The sequence below is a fragment of the Oxyura jamaicensis genome, chromosome 2, assembly GCF_011077185.1.
Source record: "Oxyura jamaicensis isolate SHBP4307 breed ruddy duck chromosome 2, BPBGC_Ojam_1.0, whole genome shotgun sequence".
In the NCBI taxonomy this organism is placed as follows: Eukaryota; Metazoa; Chordata; class Aves; order Anseriformes; family Anatidae; genus Oxyura; species Oxyura jamaicensis.
This window is the reverse complement of record NC_048894.1, coordinates 20,266,588-20,283,878: the sequence shown is the minus strand read 5'-3', so window position 1 is coordinate 20,283,878 and position 17,291 is coordinate 20,266,588. Positions and strand designations below refer to the sequence as shown.

Sequence of the window (17,291 nt, the reverse complement as noted above, 5' to 3'; positions counted from 1 at the left end):
AATGGTCAAAAGAAATTGATAGCTGAAATTATCTTCAACAAATATCTGTACCATACTATTCTCTCTGAAACTCAAACACTTCCTACCTATGCAGATCACTTCTTTGTGTTCCCAAAGATAGTTATGTCTGAGGTCAAAGAATAGCTACTAAGAACAATACCAGTACAGGATTGCCTCTTTAAGACCTCTGTTCCTGCTACTTTAACAATTTCAACCATGGCTAGGTCTTTATGCAGATTATGATTGAAATTGTATAACTTTTCAGATTTTGTCCCCCCTCTCTCCCAAGCTAATGAGGGACAGCTGCTATAAATACAGCAAATCAGGCTGTGGAAAGGTGATGGATGAAGATGCTGCAGGTGTCCCTGGAAAGGTGCTAACATGCTTTTTGTCTTGGCATTGTCTTCCTAGTAGAAGATAGCAGCAAGCTAACACAAGTTGTAGCCTGTAAGAGATCCTGAACTTCAGTCTGGTTTTCCCTGCAAAATGAAAAATAGTGACTTCGGGATTAAAGGATTGGTAATACAGGAATAATCCATGATGAATTTTATGTTACTCAGAGGTGAGTATATGTTGGACTGCTGTGCAGACAGTAATAGAGCATGCCTTCAACACTGAAGTCTGCTTGTGGCATGTGTCCTGAGATTTATTATTATTACTATTATTATTAAATGAAATGGGACTTTTTCTTGGTGTGTATATGCTTTGTCTTTAAGAAAAAAAAATCAATTTGTTTTTGTCCTATATTACATCTCAGAAGTATTTCTTCAGCTCCTTTTCTAAAAAGAAGCCCATTCTGTGCTATCACACTACCCTGGTCCTCAGGGCCATACCAAATTCTGCCATCGGTTGTATGAATGAAATGTTGAAGAAATGCTGACCCTGGTGACAAATCACCTGAATTGTGAAGAGCAAATTTTTTTTTTTTTCTGCATCTATAGTGACATTTGCTTTCTCTTGAATAGCTTTTATGGCAGTTTAACTTTTATTTTTTTTTGCTGATGTGTAGTAAAACACTTTTACTGTGGTTGGTTTAATTTTCAAAGCTTAAAAAAAAAATCAATTTGTTTCTTTGTACTCAGTATATTGGAGTTGAAAACCGTAATGTGCTATTACTTCAGGGTCACTGCTTAACTTCTGTTTACCCACTTGTCCATGAATATTCCCTGGAGTTTACTACTGCAATCCATTTCCTGTTTTTCTTTTCTTTTTTTTTTTTTCTTTTTTTTTTGGTTTTGTTTTTTTGGTTTGTTTAAATGCATTAATTTATATTTTGTTCTGAAGTACGTACTGTCAGAATCTTGAAGAACAATGACTGATTTTAAGGTGAAAACAATTTACTACATGCAGGAACAAAAAATCCATTAGACCTTCACATGAATACCCATGTTCTTTTCTTTGTACTGCAAAATTTCTAAGGGGAGAGATGTGGCTCTTACAGAGATTAATTCAAAACAAGGAAAGAAAAAGAGGTGGTACACTGCATAACACGAATTGGACACGTTAGCTAATACTAACTACTCTGTCCTTTGAGACAACTCTGAGTTAAATACCCACTGTTGTACTTCACAGCTTCTTCCTCCAGGAGAAGGGAACCAGGAAGGTGCCAAAATCCTGACAGTTGTTAAGCATTTGGCAAACACTAAGTGTTTTTTTTTGTTTGTTTGTTTTTTAATATATACGGGGAGGCCTTTGACACAGACTTAAAGTATTCCAAAGGAATGGAAGAATAGCATTAAGAGCAGCCCAAGATTCCTAGCATAACTGCCAATTAAATGGTTGGCTGTAGAAATTCCTTACAGGCAGCCCTCAACAGAGCTGAGGACTACACTGCTACACTGCTTATCTCTATTGCAATAGGGTAGTATCCAGACTTTTTTTTTTTTTTTTTGGACAAGTGTCCATATTGTAGTTACCACTAGACAGCTAAATAATAAGAGATTTCTGTCTGAAAATATGTCTATATTCACCTAATTCATCTCTTATGCCATAATAAAAGCATCTAACACTCCTCTCAAAAACAAAAAGTAATTCGTATAGAGACTTCTAGTATCTTAATACTACTAGAAAAAATCCATTTCTATACCAATGCAATATATATGAAATACATATAATGGATGAGATGCCGGAGTTTCTTTCACTGTCGTTATCTGTTTTGGAAGCTCTGTAATAGTATTTCTGAAGATCATAGTATTACAGGTTAAAGAAAATCATAGAAGATCATATGAAGATCATAGTTTTACAGGTTATAGCAATATAATGATGCTACATCAGTCACACCTCTGATTCTCACTCTGCTTATCAAAGCAACCTTCAGGTAACTTCCAGGTGAGCCATGGTAGTGGATAATCCATTATCCTCTTTTGTCTTCTGAACAAAGGATTTAATTCAAATTATTAATCTGTTTCCAAGATGTAATAGTTAGGACTAGCATCTTGAAAGTTGTTTGTTTGTTTGTTTCTCCCATGCTTGAATTGAATAAATGAGCCTTTTCTACTTGTTCTAGGGGGAGAGAGCAAGGTATAGAGAGTGAAATGAATAAAGACCTTATTTAGGTCAGAAAACTGCTATAGGGAGTGATAATATTATGAGAACCAAAAAAAAAAAAAAAAAGGCAGGGAAGCTGACTACTACTTGAGGAAGGTGGGAGAAATGTTTTAATAATCCTGCTCTTTGTGTAAACATAATGGGGGTAAGGGAAATGAAGACACTCTCATCTCAGTGTATGACCTGCACGTTGACAGACGACAGGTCACCCAGGTTCTGGAGCGTGGGAATAGCACCATCTATTGCACGGCTGCTCTTACCATCGCAGAGTTGAATCTCACAACTTCCCCTGCATGGCCTTCACAAAAGCTCTGGAAGGCAACAACAGGGTGTTTTCTTAATTTTCCTTTTCTTTTTTTTTTTTTTTTTTTTTTTTTGAGTGGGATGGGGTGGAGGGTGGATAATGGTTTGGTAGCACCTTGCAAAAATATGCATGCTGAAGCAAAAACTGAGCCCAGTTCTGAATGCCAAGTTTGTGCTGTAACTGCTGGGTCTCTGTTACTCTCCTACTTAAAAGTCACACCTGCTCAAGAACCTTGATAAATCAGTTTAATGAGACTACTTGCAGTTCTTTCTCCGCTAATCTTAGGGAACTTATTTACCCTCACCTTCATATGTATGAACCATGATGCCTTTCAATTACAATTGTATTATATTTTGAAGCCTTTAGAAAAACTGAATGCTTATATTAAGAAAAACAGAGTTGCAGGTAGAAGACAAAGGAATATATATATGTATACTGAAGTAGAAAGTAAGACAAACAACATATATGTTAATACACTTTTATTCAAGCTTTAAAGTTTGGAAGATAGTCATTTTGGAAAGAAAAATAAAATTTCCTTATTTTTTTTTTTCCAATTTTGTTGCAGATTCAACATCTTGCAAGTGCAGTTTAGCAGTTGGGAAAAGAAGCATGTTAGAGTAGTCTCATTTTTGTAAGTAAATATCTGTCCACAAACCACAGTGATCAGAGTATATGAAAGGGATGTATAAATTTCATATCCATGACTACATATGTAATTTGTATAGAGGCTTTTAATATTTTTTTTTTTTTTACTTTCTTTCAAGTGCCCCCTGAAGCAGGAGTTGGATTTAAGGAGTTAGTACAGACAGATAATGAACTCCATAATAGAAGATCAATCACTGGAGAAGGAAACCAGACAGAAATAATCCTTCTGTAGGCATTTGGTTAAATTAGACATAGTTACTGAATTGGAGAAAACCTACTAATGAAAACATGGCTGGGTGGGGCAGAATTAAGAAAAAAATAAGCATGTAAGAGATGTATCTGCACCTAACCAGGGCAAGAACTTGATTTAGACACTTGCCAAAAACTGGTAGTATTTCACAATGGCTACCTAATAACAACTTAAAAAAAAAAAAAAAAAAAAAAAGTGGTAATGTAATAACCCTTTGGAAGATCACATGATCGTGTGCTAAACAAAACTTGCACCGAGTTCAAATCAGAATTAACTCACAACTTGTGACCAGGGAAGCATGGTAGTACATTTTCTAGAAGGCAGAAGAGTATGTATGCACAACCCCCGGGTTGTGCATACATAGTTTGCAGTGGCTGAAGACCTTGATTTTATACATGCTGACCCTAACTTGAATAAATTACCTTAGCAAACTGAAACCCCAGTGCTATGTGACTGGCACTGGCCAAGAACTCCCTGTGATCCTGGAGGTTTAATTCTTATTCAAACTAATATAATTGACCTTACAAGGAATGTAGATAAATGGAGAATGTAAGACTTTCCTTATTTGTTTCAGTGACTGAAAGAAACACTATTATCTTTATGAACTTCTATGAATAATAGGGTTGAACAAAATACTGAATGTGGAAAAACATGCTGTCTTTTTCCTCTAAGGAAAGGGAAGAAAATAATAATAATAATAAAAATCACCACCAACAACAAAAAGATGTACCCAAAACTTGAAAAATATTATTTTTTTTTTTTTTTAGAAATATGGTAGTATGCTTTGAAAAACATTTCAGAGCTACTATACTGTCAAACTTCTAAAAACAATTCACTTCAAAGACCTACAATCTCTTTATTGTTCAAGTATGTTTGACATGGACATATTTGCGCAGTCCACAGTTTATCACTTTTTTTGCTTCAAAGCACCATTCTTCATAAGAAAAAAAAAGAAATAGATAAGGGAAGATACAAAGAAAATATAAGGGAGGAAAAAAATGAATGATGGCTTATAAAGGAGAGAATTTTTTTCAGACCGGAGTTTGACTTGTGACACTGATTTACCTGCCTCTTTGAGGTATATTCCATTCCATGTGGAAACTTACACCTGCCAAAATAAATAAGATTAAGGTAAAATCCTCAAACTGTATGCAAAGTTAGTAGATTTATAGACTTCTTATTTTACTACAAAAGTGAACATTCCTTTGGAAGGAATTCCTTTGGAAGGAATGTTTCTTTTGCATTATTTTCTTGCCTGATATTATTAAATAGATGCTAGTTGACAACACAATAACATGGGTTGAGGAGAAACTCTAAGAAAGTTACGACTTCATGAGTGATGTTTCAGTCAATATTTTCATGTGTGCTTTGTCCCTGGAAAGTCATTAGTGATTCCAAAATTAATAAAATTCAACTTTTTTTTAATTTTCTGTTTGCTGGTAGTTTAAGGTGCGTTTTTCTGTTCTCATTTTAAAAACCTATCTGTATATGGAGAGTTTGTTTGCTGTATGCAGTGTTCATTGTGAACTAGAAAGAAAAGGACCTAATTTTTCTTTACATTAATAGAATGACTGATGCTCGTAAATGGACAACTTACATCTGACTTCATTGTGAAGCATAACACTGACTGTCATAATCTCAGAAAATATATATATTTACAGAGTATATATTGTTTATATGTTTTTGCTACATACTTGTTTTGGACATCTAATCTGAGTTGGTAACACAGCCATGTTAGCAATCTTTTGAGGTCTTATTTTTTCAGCATTATGTGAATAAAATATATACAACAAACTGAAATTTTAAAAAAGGATTAAAAACCAAACAAAAAAAAAAAAAAAGAAAAATTTCATACTTAGTTCCTGAAAAATGAGAACTCATGAGACTGAGACTTTGAGACTTAGAGGCATTGTACAAATGCTATTGTGAAATTGCATATTTTTTTTTTTTTTTTTTTTTTTTTTTGGCTGATCACATGAAATAAGGTTGTTCAAAAATTCATGTTGGGAGAAATAAGTTGACAGAGAAGTCCACCAAATATTTATTTTCTAAATCAAGCTCAGGATCATGCTTAGACAACAGCAACTTCTGTGCATGAGTGGGTACTTTGATCTGGATATCTGGCAGCATAACAAGAATAAAGAATCATATCATAATATGGGGTTTCCTGAAGATGTCAGTTGTTCATCTTTGTCAGCAATAAGTGTGGTTTACATTCCCTCAGAGCTTTATTGTAAAACCTGATTCTTGGAGGTAATATCCAGACACAATTTAGCATGGAACTCAGTTCATGTTCTGAGATTCCCAAACTTGTCTCAGGCTTGCAGGCACCTGAAGGTTTTGTCAGCAACACCAATTTGTTGGGATTGTCTGAAGGAAAACTTCTGATTTAACAGAAGGGCCTTGAGCTCACTTTAAACACTACAAGATCAACAGGGGAAAAAAAAATATATAGTCTACAATAAAAATTAAAAGATTAGGTTCTTGATTACAGAACTTGGGAAAATCTAATTATGTAGTTCTGCATTACGTACCTGTAATCTTCTTCCATACCTGCCCCAGTGACTTGGCTGACATGCAGCAGACCTGGCAGGTTAGCATCTTCTGTTTTTACGGCTGTCTTGTTTTGGAGAAGCTTTTGAGTTTATATCAAATTTGATGCAGCTGATTAAGCCAGAATTTTTCCTTCTTGTTTCAGATCTCTTTTTCTACTCCTTTTATCTTGTGAGACTGCACTAAGATAGCTTTTTATCAGTTATGGAAGTGGTAACAGTTTTCTCTTCCACAATTCTCTATATTGCATAAGTAAATGCAGCAATGTCTGACATCTCTTGGCTCATCTCTGGGATTTAGTGTTCCTCAATTAACATTAATTGAAGAGCCTGTCTGTAAGTGTTAATGTTTTCAAGACAGTTATATGAGAAATATTAGCTGTAAATGCGTGTTATTAAACTCCTTAATATCTAGGTCCATTCTGAAGTCTTCATAGGGACCATATGTGACCTAGGACATCTATCAGATATATTACTCTTAATAAAAAGTGTTTTTTTGTTTGTTTGTTTTTGTTTTTTATCCAGAACCACCTTGTCCTCCATCTTCTGACAATACTAGATGCTTGAAGTACCAAAAAAAAAAAAAAAAAAGGCAATACAAATAAGTTCATCCTGAGGTAAACATGAACATGTTAAGCATGTTGAATTGTTGCAATTGAGTTTAAAGGAGGATGTAATCACCTCTTTCCACTGTCTAGACATTGGGAAGAGTTGTCAAGGCTACAGCTACAGCTTACCAAGAATCTGCTTTTTCTCCATGAGGAGAGCTAAATCTTTGAGATCAAAGTGTCGTGATAAACATTAGCTGGCATGGATTTCTGACACGAAAAATCAAGTGCTACCCTTCACTGAACTGTTGCTCACCATTTCTCCCATTAGGCACACTGCCAGACCCAATGGTGTATGTGGAAGCTGCAAAGAATCACATCTGGATGTTTATATAAGGGCTAAGCTATTCCAGGGAAGGTCAGACCAGCATGAAGGGGCAAATCACAGGGAAAACTCACTACAGAGAGGAGTGACAGCTGTCAGAAAGCAGGAGTTACTACCTGGGGCCTGCCCATTGCCTGGCAGATGGGTATACTTACAGTGAAATAATTCTTATGTTCCTGAGATATAGGAACCACTACAGAAACATTTTTTCGATCTGCAAATCCAAGTAGTGACTGCTTCAAAACAAGATAAAGGAGACATTCATCTGCTTTAGCCTCCAACTGCTCCTGGAGAGTTTTATTCCTTCTTGAAGACTTCCCTGGCACAGTAAGTATTGCCACAACAAGTGGAAGGAAGAACACTTGTTAGGCTAAACTCTTCTTTGAAGCTATATCCCCTCCTTAAGCCTACTATCAGCATGTGTCACAGTGGCATTTTGCAAATCTGCTGTGCATTCCTACACACCAAATGTTTATTATGCATTTTAATATGTTCTATCACAACACGGGGAATATGCTAAATTGAAATCTGTGACAACACAGCTTCTGAGTGACTGTGTATTTCTTATTTCTTAGTAGCCAAATTAGCTTTCTATGGAAGGTGATTTAGCCCAGTTCAATTGAACTAGTTTTGAAAAATGTCTCTGGCAAACTCCATTCTCTGCCAGGCCAGGCTGCAGCCTCTGTGACTGATTTATTGGCCATGTCCCTGCTTGCCTGCCTTGGTGTGGTCCTGTAACACCCATGCCAGGGATGAAATCTGCTTCTGACGTGGATTTCAGGTTATTCACATGCCACTCCTATGTGAGGCTCAGACTGTTCAAATATGTGGAAGTCAGGAAGAACTCTGTTAGAACAGAAGAGGTCAAATGAACAGAATAACTCAAAATCAGACATGACCCAAGAACAGAAAGACTGCCTCCTGTCTGAAAATTCATCCTCTTCTCCTTGGAAATGAGCAAGTCTCTTCCAAGATATTAAATTTAGCTTTAAAATTTTCCTGTTTATTAAAACTGCATAGAGGAAAAGATACAGACCTAAGCATGAACTTGTGGTCTTTAGCTAGACTGTAACAGCTAGTGAGGTTCAGTGATTAGTTTGTTGGTGGATAAGGACCCTTCAAAACTGCTCCTTGAAAGCAGACACATTCTTGTCAAGAACTTTGAAGAAGAGATACTATCAGTGATATCACAAGAGTGATACAGGGGAAAACCAGAACCCTAATACATCAAAGTGTTAATACAGCAAAATGCTTCACTGCTTTTCAAAAAGAGCACATACTGTCTAATGGGACTTGTGTGCTTGTCGAAGCCATGCAAATAGCACACAGATGTATATTAGGCTAGAACAAAAGCAGGAATTACACTTTTAATGAAAATGTGGGTAGAAAGGAAAGAGGAAAAGTCAACATAAAGCTTGTATGTGTAGGCAGGAGGATGAAAATAGGGAATTCAAGACAGGATCTTGGGCATCAGATATGTAGCTCAATTCCAAAGAGGATCAGGAGGATGGAGAATTGAGGTGAAGAAAGTAAGGGCTGAACATCTGAGGAGAGGACAACCTCCTCCTTATTAGAGGATAAAGATGTCTTCCCTGATGCATGACCCAGCATAGTGCTAGAGAAGTGGCACTGGTAAAGTTGCTTTTTATGTTCTCTCATTTTAATTTCTATGTTTGTATTATATTCTCTGTTATCCTTTAGAATCTTGCAGTTCTCATATGGTTTTATCTTAGCTTGCTGACCAGCACTATACTGATATATGATCTCTGTTAAACTTGGCTCTATCACGAGCTTTCAGGGAGCTTTCTGGTTCAGCCTCTATTCTTGCATCCTGTAGCTATCATTGTACTGAATATATGTCGAATAAGGGTCACAGCCACAGCCATTGCTGGAGTTATAAGGTTGGGATGTGGGACTTGGAACTCCCAGGCCCTGTTTGGGTCTTTGCTTCCTTGTGGTTTTCGAAGCTGAGCAACATCCCTGGAGCTTCTGATCACATACAGGCAAAGGCACCGTTTGGTGTAGCATTGCTGTTGGCTGTTTCAATGTTATTGTAAAGACAGACTCATTAAAAGACTGTTGGAAGCATCTCTTGTTCAGATGATTCAACTTTATCTGGATCTTTTTGGGTTCTCATTTCAAAAGAGTGTTCCATTAAAAAAAACAAACAAACAAACAAAAAAACATTCTATTAAATTCATTACAGAGTTCAAATAGGAATCAAAACTGGTTTGGATTAAACTTTTTGTTTAGCCTCGAACATTATTACTTTTTTAATGTTGTCTTGCTTGCTGAAATGTTTCTCTTTTTTTCCCCTCAAATTGCCAGCGAACCACAGGCACTTTATCACTGCATGATATACTGCGACTCAGTTCCAGCTTCCACATCACAAAGTGTCTACCACACCATGAAACTGAGCTATCTCTTTACCCCCACAGGAAGCACTCCCTAACCATAGATTGAGGCATAGGCATAAGGCAGTTCATGTGGGAGGTTTGTCAGACGGCTGTTCTAGAGATAAGCAGAAAGCTTCACTGAACAAAGCTGCACTAGCATTAACTACACAGCTCTCAGAGGCAGAATACAAGCATATCCTATTTAATCACAATTATGCAAACTCAAGCATTTGCATATAGCACCAAGCACAGAGTTACAGAGAATTTGGCAGTGGTGCCTACTGGTTGTGAGTCTGCCAGGAATGGAACCTCAGCACTTGCCCCAGGAAATCAGACAGAGGGGTGAGAGTCTAGGCTCTCCCAGCTGGGAACAGGGCAAAAACAAAGGCTTAATTAAGTACAGCTTCTCTGGGAAGTTGCTGTATTCCCCTACGTAACAGGGAATCTACCTCCCTGCTTCATACTTCCCATCTAAGTTTTGCATGGCCCTTTAGTGATTCAGCTAAAACACTGTGCTCCTCCTTTGAACTGGCAGAGTCAAAGGCAGCTGCCAGCACGGCAGCACTCTAAATTCACAGCTCTAACACCTCACTTTGACGATACAAAACCTAGTGCCTCAGCCAAATTCCCAGTAGCAAAACTATTCACCTTCTTGAGCCCTAATCTGCTATCAGCAGAGCTCCAAAGGAAAGGAGGTGAATCTCAGTGGCAAACTGGCTGCAGGCCATTCAGATCTGTGTGCAGCTTCAAGTGTGAAGCTCATAGCATCAAGCTATGAACCGCTTGCACCATAAAGGCCACATACTCAGTTTTGTCCCTGTGTGGACTAATGCTGACAGATCAAGTATTATTTCAAGGAGGAGGTGGAGAGGTTGAGGGCCATCAGGGAGTGTGAGCGGGAGATAGACTTGTGGAGTAACTCCCTGCAGGGCCTCAAGGAGAGGTACCGGGCTGAGACACCCCAAATGGGGGTGGAGCCCCTGCCTTGTCGTCGTCGGGCAGAGGGAGGGGATCTGGGAGTTGAGGAGGAATGGAGACAGGTCCCTGCTCGACATGGCAGGTGATGCCCTCCCCTTCCGGCCCCACCTTCCCAGGTGCCCTTACGCAACAGGTTTGAGGCCCTGGAGACTGAGAGATCAACAGCAACTGAGGAAGAGGTAGAAAGTGTTCCCAGGAGGATGCCTAGGGCGAGGAGGTCGACTCCACGCCTCAGGACTGCCTCCATCAAGAAAGAAAGAAGGGTGATTGTTGTGGGAGACTCTATCCTTAGGGGAACAGAGGGCCCTATTTGTCGGCCTGACCCTACCCGTAGGGAAGTCTGCTGCCTCCCTGGGGCCAGGGTCAGGGACGTTGCCAGGAAGCTTCCCAACCTGGTACGCCCCTCTGATTATTATCCTCTTCTGATAGTCCAGGCGGGCAGTGACGACATTGAAGACAGAAGCCTGAAGGCAATCAAAAGAGACTTTAGGGGGCTGGGACGGTTAGTGGACGGAGCGGGAGTGCAGGTAGTGCTTTCGTCCATCCCTACGGTGACAGGGAGGGGTACGGAGAGGACCAGGAAAGCCCACCTGTTGAACACGTGGCTCCGGGGCTGGTGCCAACGCAGAGATCTTGGGTTTTTCGACCATGGGGCAGTTTATTCAGCACCTGGTCTGATGGCCGTAGACGGGTCCCTATCCTTTAGGGGAAAAAGGATCCTTGGCCAGGAGCTGGCGGGGCTCATTGATAGGGCTTTAAACTAGGTAAGAAGGGGGATAGGGGTGAAGCAAGGATTGTTGGAGCTGTGCCAGGGGGAACAATAGCAAGGCCGGGGAATAAGGTAATGGCCCAGCTGAAGTGCATCTACACCAATGCACGCAGCATGGGTAACAAACAGGAGGAGCTGGAAGCCATCGTGCAGCGGGCAGGGTACGACTTGGTTGCCATCACGGAAACGTGGTGGGACCAGTCTCATGACTGGAGTGCTGCGATGCCTGGCTATAGGCTCTTCAGAAGGGACAGACAGCACAGAAGGGGTGGTGGTGTGGCTCTCTATATTAGAGAGTCTTTCGATGTTGTAAAACTCGAGACTAGGAATGACAAGATCGAGTCCCTTTGGGTTAGGATCGGCAGGGACAACAAGGCTAGCGTCCTGGTCGGGGTCTGTTACAGACCGCCGAACCAGGACGAGGAGACGGATGAGGAGTTCTACAGGCAGCTGACAGAAGTTGCGAAATCTTCAGCGCTTGTACTCGTGGGGGACTTCAACTTCCCTGACATATCCTGGAAGCACAACACAGCCCAGAGAAAGCAGTCTAGGAGGTTTCTGGAGAAAGTGGAAGATAGCTTCCTGACGCAGCTGATTAGTGAGCCTACCAGGGGTGGTGCCCCGCTAGACCTTCTCTTCACAAACAGAGAAGGACAGGTGGAGGATGTGATTGTCGGGAGCTGTCTTGGGCAGAGTGACCACGAAATGGTGGAGTTCACTATTCTTGGCGAGGCCAGGAAGGGAACCAGTAAAACCACTGTACTGGACTTTCGGAGAGCTGACTTTGGGCTGCTCAGGACACTGGTTGGTAGAGTCCCTTGGGAGGTGGTTCTGAAGGGCAGAGGGGTCCAGGAAGGCTGGGCGCTCTTCAAGAGGCAAATCCTAATGGCGCAGGAGTGGTCTGTTCCCATGTGCCCAAAGATGAGCCAGCGGGGAAGAAGACCAGCCTGGCTGAACAGAGAACTGTGGCTTGAGCTTAGGAGAAAAAAGAGGGTTTATAATCTTTGGAAAAGTGGGCAGGCCACTAGGGAGGACTATAAGGATGTAGCGAGGCTGTGCAGGGACAAAATTAGGAAGGCCAAAGCTCATCTGGAGCTCAATCTGGCTACTGCCGTTAAAGACAACAAAAAACGCTTTTATAAATACATCAACACAAAAAGGAGGACAAAGGAGAATCTCCATCCTTTACTGGATGCAGGGGGAAACTTAGTTACAAGAGATGAGGAAAAGGCGGAGGTGCTCAATGCCTTCTTTGCCTCAGTCTTTAGCGGCAATACCGGTTGTTCTCTGGATTCCCAGTACCCTGAGCTGGTGGAAGGGGATGGGGAGCAGGATGTGGCCCTCACCATCTACGAAGAACTGGTTGGTGACCTGCTACGGCACTTGGATGTGCACAAGTCGATGGGGCCGGATGGGATCCACCCAAGGGTACTGAGAGAACTGGCAGAGGAGCTGGCCAAGCCACTATCCATCATTTATCAGCAGTCCTGGCTATCGGGGGAGGTCCCAGCTGACTGGCGGCTAGCGAATGTGACGCCCATCTACAAGAAGGGCCGGAGGGCTGACCCGGGGAACTACAGGCCTGTCAGTTTGACCTCAGTACCAGGGAAGCTCATGGAGCAGATTCTCTTGGGAGTCATCATGCGGCACTTGAAGGGCAAGCAGGCGATCAGGCCCAGTCAGCATGGGTTTATGGAAGGCAGGTCCTGCTTGACGAACCTGATCTCCTTCTATGACAAAGTGTCGCGCTGGGTGGACGAGGGAAAGGCTGTGGATGTGGTCTACCTTGACTTCAGCAAGGCTTTTGACACCGTCTCCCACAGCATTCTCCTCAAGAAACTGGCTGCTCTTGGCTTGGACTGGCGCACGCTTCGTTGGGTTAGAAACTGGCTGGATAGCCGGGCCCAGAGAGTTGTGGTAAATGGAGTCCAATCCAGTTGGAGGCCAGTCACTAGTGGCGTCCCCCAGGGCTCGGTGCTGGGGCCGGTCCTCTTTAACATCTTCATCAATGATCTGGACGAGGGCATTGAGTGCACCCTCAGTAAGTTTGCAGATGACACCAAGTTAGGTGCGTGTGTCGATCTGCTCGAGGGTAGGAAGGCTCTGCAGGAGGATCTGGATAGGCTGCACCGATGGGCTGGGGTCAACTGCATGAAGTTTAACAAGGCCAAGTGCCGGGTCCTGCACCTGGGGCATAATAATCCCAAGCAGAGCTACAGGCTGGGAGATGAGTGGTTGGAGAGCTGCCAGGCGGAGAAGGACCTGGGAGTGATAGTGGACAGTCGGCTGAATATGAGCCAGCAGTGTGCTCAGGTGGCCAAGAAGGCCAACGGCATCCTGGCTTGTATCAGAAATAGTGTGACCAGCAGGGCTAGGGAGGTGATCGTCCCCCTGTACTCGGCTCTGGTGAGGCCGCACCTCGAGTACTGTGTTCAGTTTTGGGCCCCTCGCTACAAGAAGGACATCGAGGTGCTTGAGCGGGTCTAAAGAAGGGCGACGAAGCTGGTGAGGGGCCTGGAGAACAAGTCCTACGAGGAGCGGCTGAAGGAGCTGGGCTTATTCAGCCTGGAGAAGAGGAGGCTCAGGGGCGACCTTATCGCTCTCTACAGATACCTTAAAGGAGGCTGTAGAGAGGTGGGGGTTGGCCTGTTCTCCCACGTGCCTGGTGACAGGACGAGGGGGAATGGGCTAAAGTTGCGCCAGGGGAGTTTTAGGTCAGATGTTAGGAAGAGCTTCTTTACTGAAAGGGTTGTGAGGCATTGGAACAGGCTGCCCAGGGAGGTGGTGGAGTCACCATCCCTGGAAGTCTTCAAAAGACGTTTAGATGTAGAGCTTAGGGATATGGTTTAGTGGGGACTGTTAGTGTTAGGTTAGAGGTTGGACTCGATGATCTTGAGGTCTCTTCCAACCTAGAAATTCTGTGATTCTGTGATTCTGTGATTTGTGACTCTAAAATATATAGATCTTTTTCTCTCTGCAGCTGGGAAGCTAGGTAATTTGTTAGACATTCCTCAGTTACAGAAGATATTGCTTGTTGCAGTCTCTTCACTACTACGTAAGTACAATTCTCTGTAGAACGACAGCAAATGCAAATTGACTAAACAGGAAAACTCACTTTGTTTTGCTCCTGGACAGTAATACAGAGGTATTCTCCCTGCTCTCCCAGATTCTGCAATTACCTATTAGTTCCTTCCCTCAAATGAAACAAAGATCTTCCCCTGCCTTCTCAAATTCAAAAGCAGGTGTCTATCCAGGCTAGCACTGACTGCTTACAGGAGGCTGGTTGAGGGGTGCCTCACCTGTACCTATCAGAGCAGAACAGATAACAGTATATTAGAAAGAGAAAAGAATGCTAAAACCTCTGCTTTTTGTAACCAGAGACAGTAAGCCCAGAAGACATGTAGGTTTAAGAGACTATGATGATTTAAAAATAAAATCTTAAATGAATGTGTGAATGAGAGTGAGCACTTGTAAGTAGTATAACCGTGGAATACAGTGAACAGGCAGAATTTTCCCACCCTTCTTTCCTGAATGATTGATGAGAATAGTATTCAGTCATATCCTTGAATAGCAAAAAAATGAAAGCATTCATGTTGATTTCTTTGGAACCACTGCTGTTTATGTCACTGCAAGATATATCCCTAAGAGAGGTGAGATAAGGTGTAAGGAGGGTGAAGATAGAAGCACATGAGATTAATGAAAAATTATCACAGGTGCTTTATTCCAAGTAAATACAGCTCATAACCTCAGGAAGCCTTCAAGATGTTTTTCTTTCAGTCTTACTTCTGGTTTATAAGTAACAATAAACAATGAACAAGTATACTTCTCTGCTCTGAATGCCTCTCTAGCGATGATATGTTGTCATTAATCATTATAGGATTCATGGTTAGCTTGCTTTCTTTTCAGTGCAATACAATATTTTGCTTGTGGTTTTATGCACAATTATGCCAAGATATAGATATGTCCTGATTATCTCTTTTAACACAAGAGAGACAGTGCATATGGCCTTTGCTAGAGAGCACTGTCTGATTTGTACCTTGGAGCAGAAGCAGCACTAAATGCAGCAACCGCATGCTAACATCCCAGGGGGCACACTGCAAAACAGTTTCACAATTAGGTAGAGTACTGTGAATTAGGACTGTGGGACCAATATGTTGCTGGCACTTTTATCTTCAACTGCTTGCTTAAACTGACTGTTGCTAATCCTTTCCTTTTGTCATCCATCTATGAAGAATATAAATCCAAAACTATAAATATTCTCTGTAAGGCTGAGAAGCAGATGAAAAATGAAAGAAAATTTAGTTTTTTCTAGACTATACATAGAGGGTTTAAACCTTTTTTTAATTATTATTAATTTTAGCAAAATGTGCACATTTTTTTCCAAATCATTCAATCCTTCTTAAATTGAAATTAACTATAACTTTATAATATGCTAATTTATGTTTAAAAAGTACAAAACCAGATGAAAACAGGTCTTGAAATTTCTCCAGTTCTTAACATTCTTATTCTCATGTAACAATAATGCTGATGAACAGCTGAGAGGGATGCTTTTCTTTCTTAACACTGGCTCTCTGCCCCTTCTAGTAAAGGCCGAAAGCTCAATAACCTGCTCAGCAACCCCAGTAAAGCCTGAGGGAACTTCAGCCATATGACCAAGTGCCGGGAAAAAAAAAAAAAAAAAAAAAAAAAAAAAAGACATTTTAATGACATGAAAAAACCTCTCTCTCCCATGTTGTTTAAGAAACAACAGTAACTAATAATAATTTGACTAAATCTACTCTAAAATCTATGGCATAATCCAGATCACCTGCTGTACAGGATGATCCTACTCCCCAAATTCCCACAGATTTCATTGAGGCTTGGATTTCATTCCCGTTCTTACTTAGCATAAGCTTGCTAATGTTGTCTTCTCTTAAAAGAGAATTTCTGCAGTTACTTTTTAGCAGTATTTGGATGGACTGAGGAAGATTTTTATTTTATTTTATTTTATCTTTTTTCAAGGGGATGTGCGAAAATGGGACTAGAAGGGCCCACTGTAAATTCAAATGGATAAACCTTACTGTTATTAGCCTGCAGGATCCTATCTGAATATATGTTGAAAATATTTTGTAAATTTCTGCTTATACTCCTTAAAACAGCAAGTGTTCTGCTTTGATTTGCACATAAGCACATCAAAGATTAAAGAGCAAGACAATTCCAATGAAGCTGATGAATTCTTAATCTCAGAAACAGCGGTAAATTAAGGGAAAACACAGTCTCGTTACTGGTTGTTCCTTTGTGATTAAGTATTAGTTATCTTCTATGTCTGACATTCTGTAGCCCTATTTATTTGATTAATTTAATTGTCATCCTAATTAATTTAATTATTTTGTAGCAAGGGTTGAGAGGCTGGTGTATTCACGGCTCTCTATATGGAGCTCGACTGATTACCAGCGCCACAGTTTGCTGAACTGGTAAAAAGCCGCCGCTCGGTCCCCGGTGCCCCTGTCGCTTGTCTGTGTCTGACTGATGTGCTCTCCGCTGGATTCTGTCTCCGTGCCGTTGTTCCCAGATTAATGTAGGGGATGGGATTATTCACGGTGCATTAAATTAAGCATGTAGAGCAATGCATGCAGGACACAGCCTCCAGTCCTTGCACTTTTGGGGGGATGAGTGTACATGAGCAAGTCTGAGTGGTGAAGAGGAAAAAAAAATCGGGGAGGGGGGAATGAAGAGAAGCTAGTTTATCCGGAAACACAAGTAAAAATACTGGGGGGCAGCATTAAGCGGCACTCGTGGGTTACTTTGTCGCTCCGCGAAGCAGAGCAACTTGTGAGCAGCCAGCAGCCCGCGGGTCGGGCTCTCTTTGACCTGCACAGCAGCGGGGCTCCTGCCGTACGGGGGAGGGGGGAGGGGGGGGGCAACGAGCAGCGGCCCC

The 17,291-nt window shown here is 41.4% G+C and overlaps 1 long non-coding RNA gene across 1 annotated transcript; it reads left to right on the top strand.

The window, feature by feature from the left end:
• Positions 1-522: 522 nt before the first annotated feature.
• LOC118162484 lies at positions 523-9,561 on the top strand. Its single transcript, XR_004748478.1, has 3 exons — positions 523-562; positions 4,782-4,877; positions 7,178-9,561. It is a non-coding gene; the product is annotated as an uncharacterized LOC118162484 (long non-coding RNA).
• The last annotated feature ends 7,730 nt before the right edge of the window (positions 9,562-17,291 follow it).